Source organism: Pelmatolapia mariae, linkage group LG12 (genome assembly GCF_036321145.2).
Source record: "Pelmatolapia mariae isolate MD_Pm_ZW linkage group LG12, Pm_UMD_F_2, whole genome shotgun sequence".
NCBI lineage: Eukaryota > Metazoa > Chordata > Actinopteri > Cichliformes > Cichlidae > Pelmatolapia > Pelmatolapia mariae.
Window position 1 is genome coordinate 22,167,046 of NC_086237.1, and position 15,315 is coordinate 22,182,360.

The 15,315-nt window shown below is 43.8% G+C and overlaps 1 protein-coding gene across 1 annotated transcript in view; it reads left to right on the plus strand.

Moving 5' to 3' along the window:
• The window catches only part of setbp1 (SET binding protein 1), a 38,326-nt gene that overhangs the window by 7,745 nt on the left and 15,266 nt on the right, over window positions 1–15,315 (plus strand). The window lies entirely within an intron of this gene.

The window sequence follows — 15,315 nt, forward strand, 5'->3', positions numbered from 1 at the left end:
GTGTTGTACAGGTCCTTGGGGGAATCTAGTGTTTGCAGTGTGTGTTGACCTACACAGTGGTGTGCGTGTCCAAACCTGACAGCCATCTCGATGTCACCGAGCTCGACAGGCCAAGCAGGAGTAAAGGCGTCATGTTGTCAACATGATGTTGTGTCGTGTTTTCCTCCGCTGTGCCTCACTTCTGTGGCTTCGGCTCTTAATTGGCTCGTGAGAGGCGCCCGTGATTGGTGTTTTTTCATCAGTGTCAATAACAGTCCTGCCTAGTCTCCATTCAGTAAACGCTTTGGGTCAAAGTTCAAGCGAGGGCTGCTCCAAGATGAACATGATATTGTCACTTGTTGGGATGTTTTTCTCATTTTTCTCAAGTAGATGGATTTAGAGTAAGGCAGTGAAAACAAGTGCAGCATTCAGCTATTTGGGGCTTTCATTTTACTTGAAAGGGTTCGCGCATTCAGGCTAGTCACCATCGAATTATCTGCCACCCTGCTAGCTACAGAGGTATTGTTAGGCTATTAAAGAAGTTTTTATTGAAATTGTTTTCAATAAAAGTTTAGTTTATGGCAGTCAAGCAGTGTGGTACAGCACCTGCGAGGGCAAGAGTGGCAGAAATAAGTACGATCATATGGCAGGAAGAAGACAGCAGAAAATAGACAAAACCGCAGACTAGAGTGCATATGAGGTTAGTTTTTAATATAGCGAAGGGTTGTTTGAAATATCTTTAGTAAAAAAAAAAAAGAAATCTTTGTTGACTTTAGCTTTTATGATGTCTTTAAAGGCTGTATTGCAGTTTTAAGTGTTTAGCTTACAAGTGGAGTATCATGAGTAGTGAGAATAAACACAAAGAAAACTATTTTTTTTATTTCTGTCAACAGTAGGCATGTCACAACAGTAGAATTTTAAACTTGATACCGATACCCGTGAAAATATTTGGTACTCGTCACAACATTTATATTCCAAAATTAAGAGGCACATTTTAAAAATATATATTAGAACAAATGATGGTCCAGTCAAATGTAATCAGCTACAGCCCTGTTTCATTTATACCTCTGCTTCTGACTACTTGGTATCATAATTCTTTGCTGAGCAAAGCTGCTGAGCACTCTTGTTTCTGTCTAGCTGTCTGTGGACTTTTCATAATATAATACTTATTAGACACAAATAATTCTATTACCCTGTCAAATTATCACTGTTTAGTAGCAGTAGTTATAGTAGTTTAGTAGTAGTTTACACACTGATAGGCAGGATTGTGAATAAAGTTTGCCGCTAGCATTAGCAATAGCTGCTACTTTAGCCGCTACCTTATGATAACCTAACTAATTTGGCTAATATGGCTGTCATATAATTGCTAATAGTTAAACTGGCCAGGGCAAAACTTCTGATTATTGTTTAGCGATTTTCTGTTGTTGAAATGAGAGCTTTACTAATCTCAGGAAACTCTTTGTAAAGATTGGGGGTTTCAAACTTTAAGATGCTTTGCTAAGTTTTTTGCTAGTGTTCGTGTGTTCACGTGTTCAGCTGCTAGTGAGGGCAGCGGCTGCATGCCTGTCTGTTTGCAGAGGTGCTGTATGAAGTTCTCCGTCAGCTGGAGGAAGCAAAGCCAGTGCCGCTGACATCGATACTATTGCAAATGAGTATTTCAGCTGATTGTTATTTTTAGTATCAATCAAGGGTCAACTTTTTCCGATGACACTATTCAGTACATATGCTGCTTCTGGTGAAATCTTCAATTGACAGTGCCGTGCCCCATGTCTTAGTAATTTGGTGCATAATGAAACCCTACAACACGTCAATTCAATGAGCGCCTCGTTCGATATAGTAGAGCCTTAGAATTAAAAAATGCATTTTTGGCAGGTTGTTAAGTCACAACTCAGCGAGCAGATTGTTCTCTAAATAAACTGGGAGTGAGTGGGTGTCAAGTGTCGCCCCATGAGTGACCTATCCAGGCAGTAATGCTAATGCTAGCCCGAACAAACAAAGCATTTCCAGTAGTGTTGTGTATTACATGTGAAATAAAACAAACTTTGTAACTTTACAATTGTCCAGACTTCATGTGTGAAAATGGCTTTGACAAGTTGCACATTCATTCATAATATCTTTATGGGAAAAGGTTTTGTTTTTTACATTTTTTTAATGAATCGTTCTAGTCCTCTCTAAGTTTTTGGTTGTTTATAGATATTTGCAATTGGTAGACAACGGTTTACGTAAAGATTGCTCGCCAACATGATTGCTCTACACTTGTGTTTTTCCAACAATTGGAACACTGGCTTGGAAAAGAAATTCATGGTCATTTCTTTGTTGCTGGCAGATTTCAGTGTGATTTACAGTCACAATTTCCAGTAGTTGTCTTCAGGATGTGTATTCTTGTCTGAGCTTTTCTGTAAATAAAGTATGAACAGGCCTCTGAAAAATGTCAGTGTTTACATCCATTAGTAAGCTGAATGAGCTGAGCTTGGCGCTGTGATGTTTTTAGCAGCCATTCCTAATCTAGCGCCATCGGCCCCCACTGGGAAGCCCACTGCTACAGTATGATTGACAGGGGTTGTCATAGTGACATGGGCAGCAAGCTGGTCTCTATTGAGGTTTGAGGTTTGGGGAGGGGGAGAGGAGGATGTGTTGGTGTTGATTCAGATCAGTTTCAACCCTTCATCCCTTGCACTCTGTCCCTCAATCACACCCCCACCATCCCTCTCCCCCTCTCTTTCCCCCTTACATCCTTTCCCTCCATCTAGCCATCACCTGCCACCCCAAGGGTGTAATACAGGCAGGCTCAGTGGAGAGGAACGGGTTAAAGAGAGAGGCCGGGCTGCTTTTTCTGTCTCACTCTTTTTCTGTATGTGTGTGTTGAGGTTAAATACTCTCTTTGTGGTGTACGTGAGGCTGTGAGTCAGGAGGGGGACGGGAGGTGAGGGGGAGCAGATGGACAGCCTCTCTCCTCTCTGTTGTATTGTGTCCACATATATGCTTTCTCCCTCTATTCTTTTAATCAATCTCTCTTTCCACACGTTTCCCCCTCCAGCTTTTCTTTCCCTATGTCTTCCTCTTTCCAAGCACTGTCTTTCATCGTGCTTTTCTCTCTCTTTCACCCTCTGTTGTCTTGTAGCAGATGGCAGCGTGGGGCAGCAGCAGCAGCAGCAGCAACAGAGCAGAAGCCAGAGTGTGAGCAAGAGAGAGGGGTAGAGGGGAAGGGGGTCGTGGAACGAGGAGGAGGAGGAGAAAGGAGGTGGGGGTCAGGCATATGGAGAGCCTGGTTAAGGGGCCTCCTCAGAGGGAGTGTGTATATGCGTGTGGTAGTGTGGTGAATAGAGGAGGGGGAGAGGCAAGATACAATAGAAGCCCATTAAGACAGAGATTTGACTCTAATAGACAGAGAGGGAAAGAGACAGGCAGACAGATAAGAAGGCAAACATGTAGAATGGTGCAAAGAAACAGATGGAAATTGTGTTTTTTAGCCATTCTTTCTTTTGTAGCAGCCTAAGAATCTGCCGTCAGAAAGGCCTCTTCTCCTCTCGTCCCTCTGCTGACTTGTAATAACATTAAAAATTTAGGTTATTCCATGTGGGAAAGCTGTCGTTTTGCAAACCCCAAAAACAGCAGCCTAAAAAGATAAATCCGAGTTATGCAAATTGCCTTTTTACACTAGAGACGTGGCAGAATGTCAACAAAGGCTGTGCTTGCAATCCCTTGTATTAGTATTTACCCCTGACCATTTTATATGATTGTCCATATTCACAGTGTAAAATTTAAATACCGCACGGATCCATCGCTGGCATTGATTATTACAGTGCACAGTGCAGTGCATCACATTTTATAGGCTTAAAAGTTATATTCATTTGACTCTACATCTGTCAATGATGACCAATAATGGCCTGGATTTATTTACCGCTCTCTATAAAATGCTATTTATTATGCAGTGAACATGGCTGCAAAGGCAAGAGAAAAGAGCAGAGTTAGCCTGTCTTAAAGGGAAGGGAAAGGGGAGTTTCATCCACCTATCATCTTCATAGCGAGCATCCATAACCGAGGAAGTCAATGAGGAAGCGTAGTGTGTCAGAGGACAGACCCAAACACACATTAACGGGATATGATGGGCTCCCCTTCTCTGTCTCCAGCTGACATCACACACATGCTGAACGTCCTCTCACACACGGCTCTTTGTCTGGGCGCGCTGTGTGTGTTTGGAAGATGAATGTGTGTGTTTTAATGGATTGGGTCCTGGGTCAACCACTGCATCACTCCTCCAGACACACACTCCTCTCGCGCGCACACACACACACTTAGAAACACACACTGACACGCAGTTAGCGGTCCGATGCCTTCACATGGGGGAGCGTGCGCTAGCTAAAATACATCCACTCTTTTACTATCTCTTCTATACACACACACACACATACACACAAATCATGTTGAACAGCGATTGCAGTTAGAGAGAGTGTTTTCCTGGTTATCTGTCCAGTTCCCTGGACGTGCCAAATGTGGCTCTTAATCCATTTCACTATCTGTGGGGAGAGATAAGCCAGAGCTTTTCCAGGAGTCCAGACCAGGCCTTGTGTTGTTGTTGTTGTGTGTATATGTGTCTGCGTGTGTGTGTGTGTATTAGTGGGTGCACGCGAAAGCTCGACGGTAAGACACACACTTATCTTGTCTTGACAGCCCCTCTGCTTGGTGGTCCTCCTGGCTATGTGTGTGTATGTTGCTGCTTGGTGGTCTCCCAGCAGTGTTTGGGATTATTATGTGTTAGTCAAGTGCATTCACAAGGAAATTAATGCTGCCACAGTCGCCACGCCAAGTGTGTGCATGCAGTACGTGCACATGCGTGTGTGTGAAATGGTTTGCCTTTTGATGTGAGCTTTTTTATCCCTGGCTGAAATGGCGGTTGGTGACCTGAGGGACTTGATGAGCTCATAAAATAGGAGTGTGTATGGGTGTGTGTGCGTGTGCGGGCGTCAGCTTGAGCGTATAGCATCGTGCTTACCCACAGAGAGCACCCCCTGACTGATTTATGAATATGTATGAACATGAAATGATCACCTATAATATGGCCTGACCCACCTGTCATATTGGAGTTTTTTTCTCTGGTGACTGTCACTGTGGTCCAAAGACCCAGGCTTTTATATTCAGTGTGTGTGTGTGAGTGTGTGTGTGAGTGAGTGTGTGTGTTTGTGTACGTGTGCCCTCACTGTGCTGTCTTTGAGAGTACGGATCGGGAATGCTTTAAAGGGGCGTTTCCCTGTAGTGGATGGGGGGATGGGACATGTGAATGTGTTTGTGTGCATGCTGGGGAGGGGTGAGTGATTTAGCACCGCTGAAACACCAGCTGTCCATCTGTGTCTGACCCCCCATACACACCCCGTGCACACTTGAAACACACACTGACACACACACAGGCACGTCTCCTCGCGTCTAAACTCTGATCTGCTCTTCAGTATCTCTCAAATCTGAAAAAAGTCCAGACAAAACACAATCTGTTCATCGGCCTTTCTCCCTCCAAACACAGGCACACTCGTGCTCACATTCATCATAACACAGACTTACATTAATTTCCTTTGGATATAACTACTGTTTGCTTAACCCTAACCCTCAAGCCAAGTCTTCCTACTAAAATTTAATCATTTGCCTTATTATCAGAAGTGAGATGAATCCCCAGAAACGGATTGTCTGTCCCTACAACACACACACACAAAAGTGCACACACACATCTACACACACACACTAAGGAAGACTGCTCCCTAATAAGCTCTGCGGTAGTGCTGGTGCTGCAGTGTATCCACAATGAATGACTCTGCAAGGTCACTCCTAGTGAGTACATGTAAATGCTACACACAAACATTCACACACACACACACACACACACACACACACACACACACACACACACACACACACACACACACACACACACACACACAGCCACACAAAGGAGCGCTGAAGGCTGGCAGCAGAAGAGATGAACTTTGACCCTGCTGGACATTCAGAAGTCGAGGTGATAGCTGAACTCCACAGTTGTATAAGCCCTAGTGTCTGTGTGTGTGTGTTCGTGTGTGTATGGTGTGTGTGTCTGCCTGTGTGTGTGTGCTGTATTGTTTGTTTGTGAGAGTGGGTCAGGGTTGAGACAACTGGAGTCTGGCCTTTGCTTTCTTAGCCTCAGGGCTGGATTTGGTGTCTGTGTACACGCATGTGTGTGTGTGTGTGTTTGTGTTGACCATTTGGTTGGAACTGTAGCTAATTTCTCAATCAGACACACACATACCATCTTCTCAATCTGTCCTAAAGGTCAAGACCTATTCATTCACTATTGTATCCAGTCCCAGTGGGTTGCTTTTCCTCTTAAGTCTGATGCAGGCCGGCAATAATAGGCAGTCTAGCTGAAGGTACATTTTAATAAAGACCTGAGGCAACTACACTTAAAGAAATGCCAGTGGGTCACTCAGGCAGCATCTGCCAGTGAACATGAAGGCATTTTGTGTTGCCTTTTTTTTGGCAAATATATTTTTATATTTTCCAAAAACAAAACAAACCCAAAACAAAACAAACATATCAAGTTCTGTCTTTTCAAGATACAGCTGATAATGAATCATTCATAATACAAATATTAATCAGTGGAGGCTTCAGCCTTTTTCAAACAGCGTGACATTACCCAACAGAGATGCACGTGAGAACTGTCTGAAGCTACAATTAAACATTAACTTCCATTAATTTAACCTGCTAGCTCTGAAATGCAAAACCTGTGATGTTGCAATATTTTATTTTTTCGCATCATGCCTGTCTACATTGGGTAGTGTAGACAGGAAAGCAAGTGAGGAAAGAGAGGAAACTTAGGCCTCTGCATTGGCCTTTCGCATATGGCTAATGTAGATCTATGAACTATACCAGTATCAGTGTAACAGATATTTGATTGCACAGATTTGAGCAGGTCATTTACTAGTTAAAAGGTTGGTGGTTGAATCCCCGGCTCACTCAGTCTGCACATCGCACGACCCCACCCCAAATTGCCCCTTCGATTCTGATGTGTCCGCATATTGAAGCCTAGGTTATACTCTGTTGCAGACATGGAAATGGACATCATTCATCAGTCATTCCTGTTATACTTCTCTAAAATCTGCTGCTTGTGGCGGATGCTTGGTTGGTGCATTATAATGAAAATTCGGCATGGACAGCTCTAAGTGGTCACAAAAAACTGACAGGTGTCTGCACTGACCCTCGCACCTTCTGATGATGTAATTTACTTTTACGAATTTACCATAATTTGCCACTGGGATCCAAGTGGACCCTAGCGGACTTTTGGACAGCAAGCCCTTAAAGGCATAACATAAAGTGCACTATAAATGTGTGTGTAAATGGCTGTGAAAAAAGTGCTTCCATTACAAGTGCTCTTTAAGTGCCAGTATGCTTACCATTTAATAATCTGGTGAATTCACAGCGAGTGACTGGTTATCCTGCCATTTGAATCCTCTAGTAAGGCAGTACTCTCACCTAAACCAGAGTATTTCTAGTAGTGAGAACATGTACAATGTCTAAACCAATATTTGTGGTTCTCATGTCTAAAAACCTCATTTGGGTCATAAAAAGAATAAAAGTCAAACTTCCTGGAATATCATTCCTGAAATTAAAATAAGGCATAATAAGCTTAGGTTTACCTCAAATTTGCTGTTGTTTGTTGCTGTGGCCAATATCACTAAGTTTCACAAAGCTGTCATGGTTTTATGCCACTTGGCCATTGTTGTTTTTCTCACTCTAGGGGGCTTCAGCCTAGTAGCAGAACTTTCACAGACTTCCACTGTTCCATTACCAACTCGTTTTTTTATAGCATCAGGATGAGCCCTGTAATGTAGATATTGACTGAAAAACCAGGCTATAATTTTATAAAAAGCATAAAATATTTATTACTGCACTGTTGAATAGTTGTAAACTCAACTGGAAGTTATGACTTGTTTATAAAAACATAATTGTAATACATCATTTTGACATTGTTTGCCCTTTTTTATTCATTGAGGTCTTCAAAAAGAACGGATTGCAATAAACATCAAGAGCAAACTGTATAGAAAACACACAGGCCTGAATTTGAGTTGTGCGACAGCACAGCGGTTGACTGTGACTCACTTGACTGTGGGATGATCTGGAGGGCAGCCATTTTTGATGTCCTCTGCAGGCACGGATGATGTTGAGTCACAGCATCATGTGTTCCCGGTGGCTGCTTTGTTAGTGTGGCTCCATCATGCCTCTGCCTCTGTGGTTAGTCATTGTGTGTGTGTGTGTGTGTGTGTGTGTGTGTGTGTGTGTGTGTCTGTCTGTGTGTGTCTGTCTGTGTGAGGAGGAGTGTATTCTGTGGTTTTGAGAGGAGGTCCGACAGGAATAGATGCGGATGTTTGGTGAGAGGAGTGAAGGAGACGGGGAGTCAAAGGAAGAGAAGGGAAGAAGGCGAAGAGTATTGACTTTCACTGTGTCTCACTGCAAGTGTGTTTGTCAGTGAAATCTGATGGGGCCCATCAGCTGTCTGGGATGTGCCTGTCAGAAGGTTGGAGGTGTGTGTGTTTCTGAAAAGGAGGTTACAGTGTTCACGACACATATTTCAGAAAAGACATTTTGGCATTTACAAATGTTTTCATCTCATTTAGTGAATTGTATTGCACGGATGGATACGAGAGATTCACCAATTCGACTTCTTACAGTTGTAATCCTTCCTTTAAGATAGGTACCTATACCAAGCCACAGTCTGATAACAGCATTAAATTAATAAGCTGTTATCGTCACAGCCTGGAATTTTTTTTCTTTTATGCATAAGGCTCAACTTCAACATTAAAAAATTTAATGTAGCAAATAAATATTTTCTGAATTGGTATTTATTAGTATACGAGATAGGCTCCAGCCCCCACATGACCGTGAATTGGATAAACTGAAGAGGATTGATGGTATTTATTAGTAAGATAATAAACACAACAAAACAAAAGTATATGAAATTAAAAGTAAATAATGTATTTGCGTAGTCACCCCATAGATTATGCACTAGTGTCGCTTTCAGCTTAGTGTGAAAGTCATCAGGTTGCTGCAAACTGCTGTTATATACGGTGATGCTCATGCTTAATTTATGGTACCGCAGTTGTGTCCTTTTGAACAGTTTTCCACCTACGCAAAAACGCTTGTGTGCCGTCTTCCAAAAACCCAACAGCACACAGCATGCATGCATGAGGCTATGCCGAACGCTAATTGGCTGCAATAGGCAAGGGAGCGACATTTGACACAAACAGCAGAAGTGCAAACAAACATCAAAGATTATACATGTATATATATATAAATATATATATATGTAGACGAACGGTAGAGCTCTCTGTACGACCACAACAGAAGCATGTTTGAGCCCTCAGTCTGAGGGCACCACCTTTTACTGCTCGTCACACACATTGTGTGTGAAGTGGAGCCTACTAAAGATAGTTAATGTGTAAAAATAACAGGTTATGTTACCGTAACTTTAGCAAAACCTTCCGTACAACAAGTATTGTATGAAATATGACAGTAAGATCAAGTTTAAAAGAAAGAGGAAGCTCACTTAACCACAAATCAAAAACTGTTGTAAAGATACAAATAAAAGCTGTCCGTGGAGCGCCAATGAAATACCTCCACCCTGTTACACCTTTGCTTTTAGCTTCCTTCATGCTACTTTAGTTCTCCTGCTAGCACCTAACGTGCTGCTGCTAAAGCAGTAAAGCTAAACTGAATGGATCAGCTGTAGATCGTCACTGACTTCCGATTCAGTGTTTTGAATGCGAATCAGATCGATACGCAATCTAAACATCGTAGAAGTGTATCGCTAAAAATTTTCAACCTAGCCCTTCCACTATTGGCCAGGCTCTAAAACTGTTATAATTCTTCAAGTGTTTGGATTGAAAAGATTCTGAACTTTATATAAACACATCAATGCGCTACATGTTCCACACTGAACATTCAAAAGCATGGAAGCCAGCTGCTTTTTACAGTCTTTTTCTTTCTGCCCAGTTTTATCTCTTTGCACCAGGCTTTGTAAAATAATCATGCTGCACTTCTGCTGTTTGTTTATGCTCGTTGTCTCTTAAGTATGGATACAGACATGAATAAATGATATAAATGTGTCTGTCTATCCCTCTGTCTGTGTGTCTGTCCCTTGGGGCAGCTCAGACTAAACAAACAGCTGTGTTTATGAAGCAAAGAAGAGCCACAAGGGTCCTCTGTTTACTGGTCCATTTCAGCACACAGGCATACAAAATGTTCACATGCACGCACTGAAATACACACTCACGAATGCCCCGTGCTCCTCATCTTTTACCTGCCCCGCTCTGTTGCTTATTTGACCCCTGGTGTTTTCTACTCTCTCTCTTTCCCTCTGCTCAGTGCTCGCTCGCTCTCAGACTGAGAGGAATGCCACTTTGTGTGACCTCTCACCCACACCAAGGAGGGGTGCTGCTTTAGATGAGGGAGTGAGGGGGCAGCTGCAGTCATGTGCCTGGGCTTGAAGGGAAATGCACATACACACTCACACGCACTCACACACACATACACAGAGAGCCAGGTTTCTAGCTAGCTAAAAGACATTAATTCTGGCAGTTTTGTATACGCATACATGTAGTTGTTGTAGATGTGCTGCTCTCCTTCACCCACCTCTTTTTGTGACCATCTGAGAAAGTGTAGGATGCTGCGGTCTGTGTGTGTGTGTGTGAACACACGAGTGGAGTGCAGCCTCACACAAAGGCGTTATTGTTGGTGAGAGGGGGCCTGAGGGGAGGCAGGCAGTCTGATTGGTTAAGACTATTGTGTCTCACTTTGCCCATTCTCCCTGTCACTGAGGATGTCATTACGGTGGCTCTCTAACTTGTTCTCCGTCTCTTTCCTTGCCACCCCCACTCCCCCACACCATTACAAGCCAGAGATCATCTGAGGACTTGAGATATTCACAGAAACATTCAGACCGAGCAATGAAAATGTTCCTTCGCAAACTTCAAAACTTGCCTTGCAGACACCAGAGTCCTTCTACAAGACATATATTTAGTCGTCCATTAACAATTGTTTGCAGGCATTTTACACCTTAGCGTGACACGCTAAGGTGTCCTCACTCCATATGCAATGACAAGCAGAAAAAAACATACATGAAATATACACTAATACATGAGATGCATGGCTAATGTAATGTGCAATCAGTTTTTCATTTGCTTTTCTTTATCAATATGAGTATGATATTGCAGTGTTATATAGTAATATATGCTGGATGGTAAAGAAGCCAACAAACCTGCAGGTGATGTGGCTGCATATCGATTCACTAACCAGACAGACAACAATACCTTGCAGTGAATTATTTTTAAGTAGCTAATCAGTGAGTGGGGCTGTTACAGACTGCTGTTTGCCAGAGAGGAAGTGTTTAATCTCAGCGCAGCTTCTGTCTTGAATTACCCATCATTCCACACAGGAAGTCATCCCTTAGGATTTTGAGCAGCTCATTGGACCTTAATTGTTTCCTGTTGTACAGAAGTGCTATGATTGGGTCATATGGTGCACAGAGTAAAGTGACCAACACATCGCGTTGGTTTTATAATATGTGCAGCAGCACATGTGCCTGTTTTGTTGTATAATTTCCTAAAAGATGCACTTTTCTAACAACTTTCTGTAGTCGTGTTGCATCCAAAAAGCATTACACTTGTTCTAATGTTGTACATTTTCTTTGTTTTTAAACTTATGTGCTGACTGACATCTATAGATTGTTTGAACACGTACATGCAGGGAACAATTTGTGGATAATTGCCATTTAAAGAAAGTCAAATGTGGTTGTTAACGCTATTCAAAAACCGGGCACACCAGCGCCCATGCACACCATTAATGCTAATAGCAGGGATTAGATATACACTATATGTAGCATGTAAATGTGTCTGTCATTACTGAGGGGGTGAAAACCTCCAAATGCACCATAATAGCATGCTTCGGTTCAGCCAATCACGGGCTTTGTTCAGATTGAGTCATCTACCTCTGAGCGTGTCTGAAGAGAGTGTGACAAGGAGACTCTTTGGTGTTTCGCTGCTATCTTTAGGAGCACTCCAATCTGAAGGATTACTGCTGTGGACGTAGGAGGAAACATTTTACTTGAGACCTACTGCTGTGCCTTGAATGCGGCTTGTGCTTTACAGCTATCTAAAGGAAGAATACACAATAGATCGAGGGCTTGATCATGCTCAGCAGGAAGGGTACACAAAAAGGCACGTAGGAAAGAAAATACTGCAGAAAAAGTTAGCTCGAGCCCCTTTTTTCCTACTGTGGCTGTAGGCTGAACGCATAGTTTTGGAATTGCAGCATTAAGTGGAGAGTGGAAGTTTTTCAATGGAGCCCAGTTTCCAAACTTTCCCACCCAAGTTTCCCAGATGAAGCTTTGTCTGGCACAGATGCCACCAGATCTGAGATAGTAAAGCGCTGGCTGAGCGGGAATATGCTGAGTGAAAACAGACATGCAGACACACAAACACAATTTTAGGCAGTAGGCCTGATCCCAGTGATCCACAAACTGTCCCACCTTGACAACCCCTCCTTTTTCCTCCCATTTCTCCTCCTTCTTTTCTCTCCCCTGCTGTGGGTTGCCTCAGGCGCATGAATGGAAGTCTTTATTCCCGGGAGAACTGGTGGGAAGAACGAGAGAACGAGAAACAAGGATAAGGGGGTTGGCAAGGAGGGAGGGGGGAGGTCTGTGAGAGTGGCCACAAGATCAACACAGTGCCACAGCTCCTCTTTACTCCTCCATCGCTTTTCCCTCCTTTTCTCTGTGCTCACCCCTCCGCCCCCCCTCCCTCTTCCCAACCCGCGCCTTTCTATCCTGTTTTAAGTGCTGTGGATACAAAGCCCTGTTAGTATTCATGGTGTTTGTTTGCAGAGGAACTCTGTGTGTGTGTGTGTGTGTGTGTGTGTGTGTGTGTGTGTGTGTGTGTGTGTGTGTGTGTGTGTGTGTGTGTGTGTGTGTGCAGACCTGTCAGAAACACAGATCACAGAGAAGCAGCGCTGTGAATGGAGCTGGGGAGAAGCGGGCGGGGTGGTGGGGTGGTAGTTCCCACAGGAGGAAAATGGTCAGCTCCAAAAAAAGGGAAAAAAGAAGAAGAAAAGGACGATGGGATGAAGGGGGGAGGGGGGGTTAGTGCACAAGGCCACGGGGGCAGAGGGAGACAGTATAGTGTCAAAACCAAGAGAGGCTGCGTGACAAGGTGTTACAGAGAGGAAAGGAGAGGATCATATCAATCATAAGGTTTCGGAGGGGAACCAGTAGCAAACGAGTCTAGGCACCTCTCTTCTTGTTTTTCTGCTGGTCCTCTTCTTCCCTCCCTTTCTGCTGCTCTCATTCTTTTAGTTGCACCCCATTCCTCCCTCCCACTCTCTCCCTCTCTCCCTTCTCTCTCTCTCTGTGCCTCTCTCTCTCTCACTCTCTTTTTCTCTTTGTGTGTCTGTCTGGACAGCTGCCCAGTTCCATACACAGGGAAAAATGAAACACTCTAACCGCTGGGCGTGCAGCCAAATAAAAGGCTGCGAAAAACTATTTGAAGGGCAGCGTGTTTGTGTGCGCCTGTGTGTGTGCGTGTCTGTGTGTGTGTGTGTGTGCGCGCGTGCAAGGAGGTTGTGTATATGTTTGCCCCTGTATATGTGTGTGTTTATATGCGGGTCTGGTTGTGAGATTTGGGTGTGCCTGTTTAGGGTGTTCTTTCCCAGTATAATGGTGCAGCCAGGGTGCTATGTGCATGTGTGTGTGTGTGTGTGTGTGTGTGTGTGTGTGTGTGTGTGTGTGTGTCAGGGAGCGGGAGCAGTTCCTGAATTTCAGTTTGTTGGTGGAGAAATGAGAGGTTGCAGGAGAGGAAAAGGACAGCAGGGACCGGCACATACCTCCCCTCACATCAAACTGGAGGATAGAAGAACACAGTGTTTTACATCCAGATTGTCATTTAAAACAGCCTGCTCAGCGTGATACATTTAGACACACACACACACACACACACACACACACACACACACACACACACACACACACACACACACACGCGCACTTATTTGTCAGTAAATATATGCTGACTCATTTGCAAAGTGCCTTTCAGTTGGGTGATTGCAGCACTTAGTCACATATTATCCATGACCTCCTCCTCCTGTGCTCTGACCTTATCTGATGGTTACGTCACCACCGGAAAGGAATGTACAGCTCCATATCTGCCTGCACTCAGGTGTTGGACAGCCAGCATTAAATCCATGTTGCTGTGGTGCTGATCCAGAGAAAGACATGTTAGAAAAAAGGCAGTTGACTCAGCTGTGTTGTAAACACAGCCCCAAGAGCCCCGAGGGCCCCGGGGGGAAGAAGAGTGCATCGGATGGGTTGAGAAGCAAAGATGCTTTGGTTCTGCCCTGAGCTGGTGTTTATCGTTATGTGATCAGTAGGGGTCTTGTAGAAAGATGGCCTGTGTGGAAAAAGGTTGAAGCTTCACAGTTCTTTTTCGCTTGTGAGCTGCACACGGGTCAGAGTCCAGTGCTTATGCTCATTTCCCGACCGCTGCCCCCTGCTGCAGGCCAGCAGTAGCACAGGGAGATAATGGCTTATTCACAGAGTGCACCACAAGAGCAGGCAGTGTAGAAAACAAACATTAGAAAAAACCCCATCTGAATCAATTTGCTTGCTTATGCAGGCTCTGGAGACCTATGAGTAACAAGTTTTTAGTGCATGGTATTGACCACCAGTGTGGTGATGAAAGGGCAATACAAAGCATGCAAGTGCAAATTTGGAGTTCTTTATGAAATTTAAATCAAAATGTGAATAAGTGAATGGTTAAGTGAGTAAGCTGACCCTGTCAGGAAAAGACAAAGAAAGAAAGTTTCACTGTGCTCACAGCAACAACAACAACAACTATGGGAGTGCCTCAGTTTGTATGGCCACTATTTATATTTGCTTGCTGGAATATCAGACATTGCGTGTTTTTTCCCTGGAAATGCTTTGTTGAGTATAAGAGGCATAGAGGAGGGGAGACGGAGGAGAGGGTGGTAGAAGGGAGGAAACTAAGAACAAAAAGCTGAACTGGTGCCAGCAACCCAGCTTCAACCGGAAAAAAGTAGGAGGAGGGGGCTTTCTATTTCTTAATTTTTTTTCTTCTCTTTTGCTCTCCTGTCTCTTGTAGGAAAGGTGTCCCTCTCTTTATTATCTCTCTGTGGTTGCTTTGTGGTCAGTGGGGAAGATACATTTTCTCTGTGTGCGTAGTGTATGTCTGCCGCTCGCGCTCTTAACCGCCCCCATCGCCCTGCTGTCTGTTTTTTTTTCCTGTGCCCTCCTTTAACCTGAAACAGCAGGTA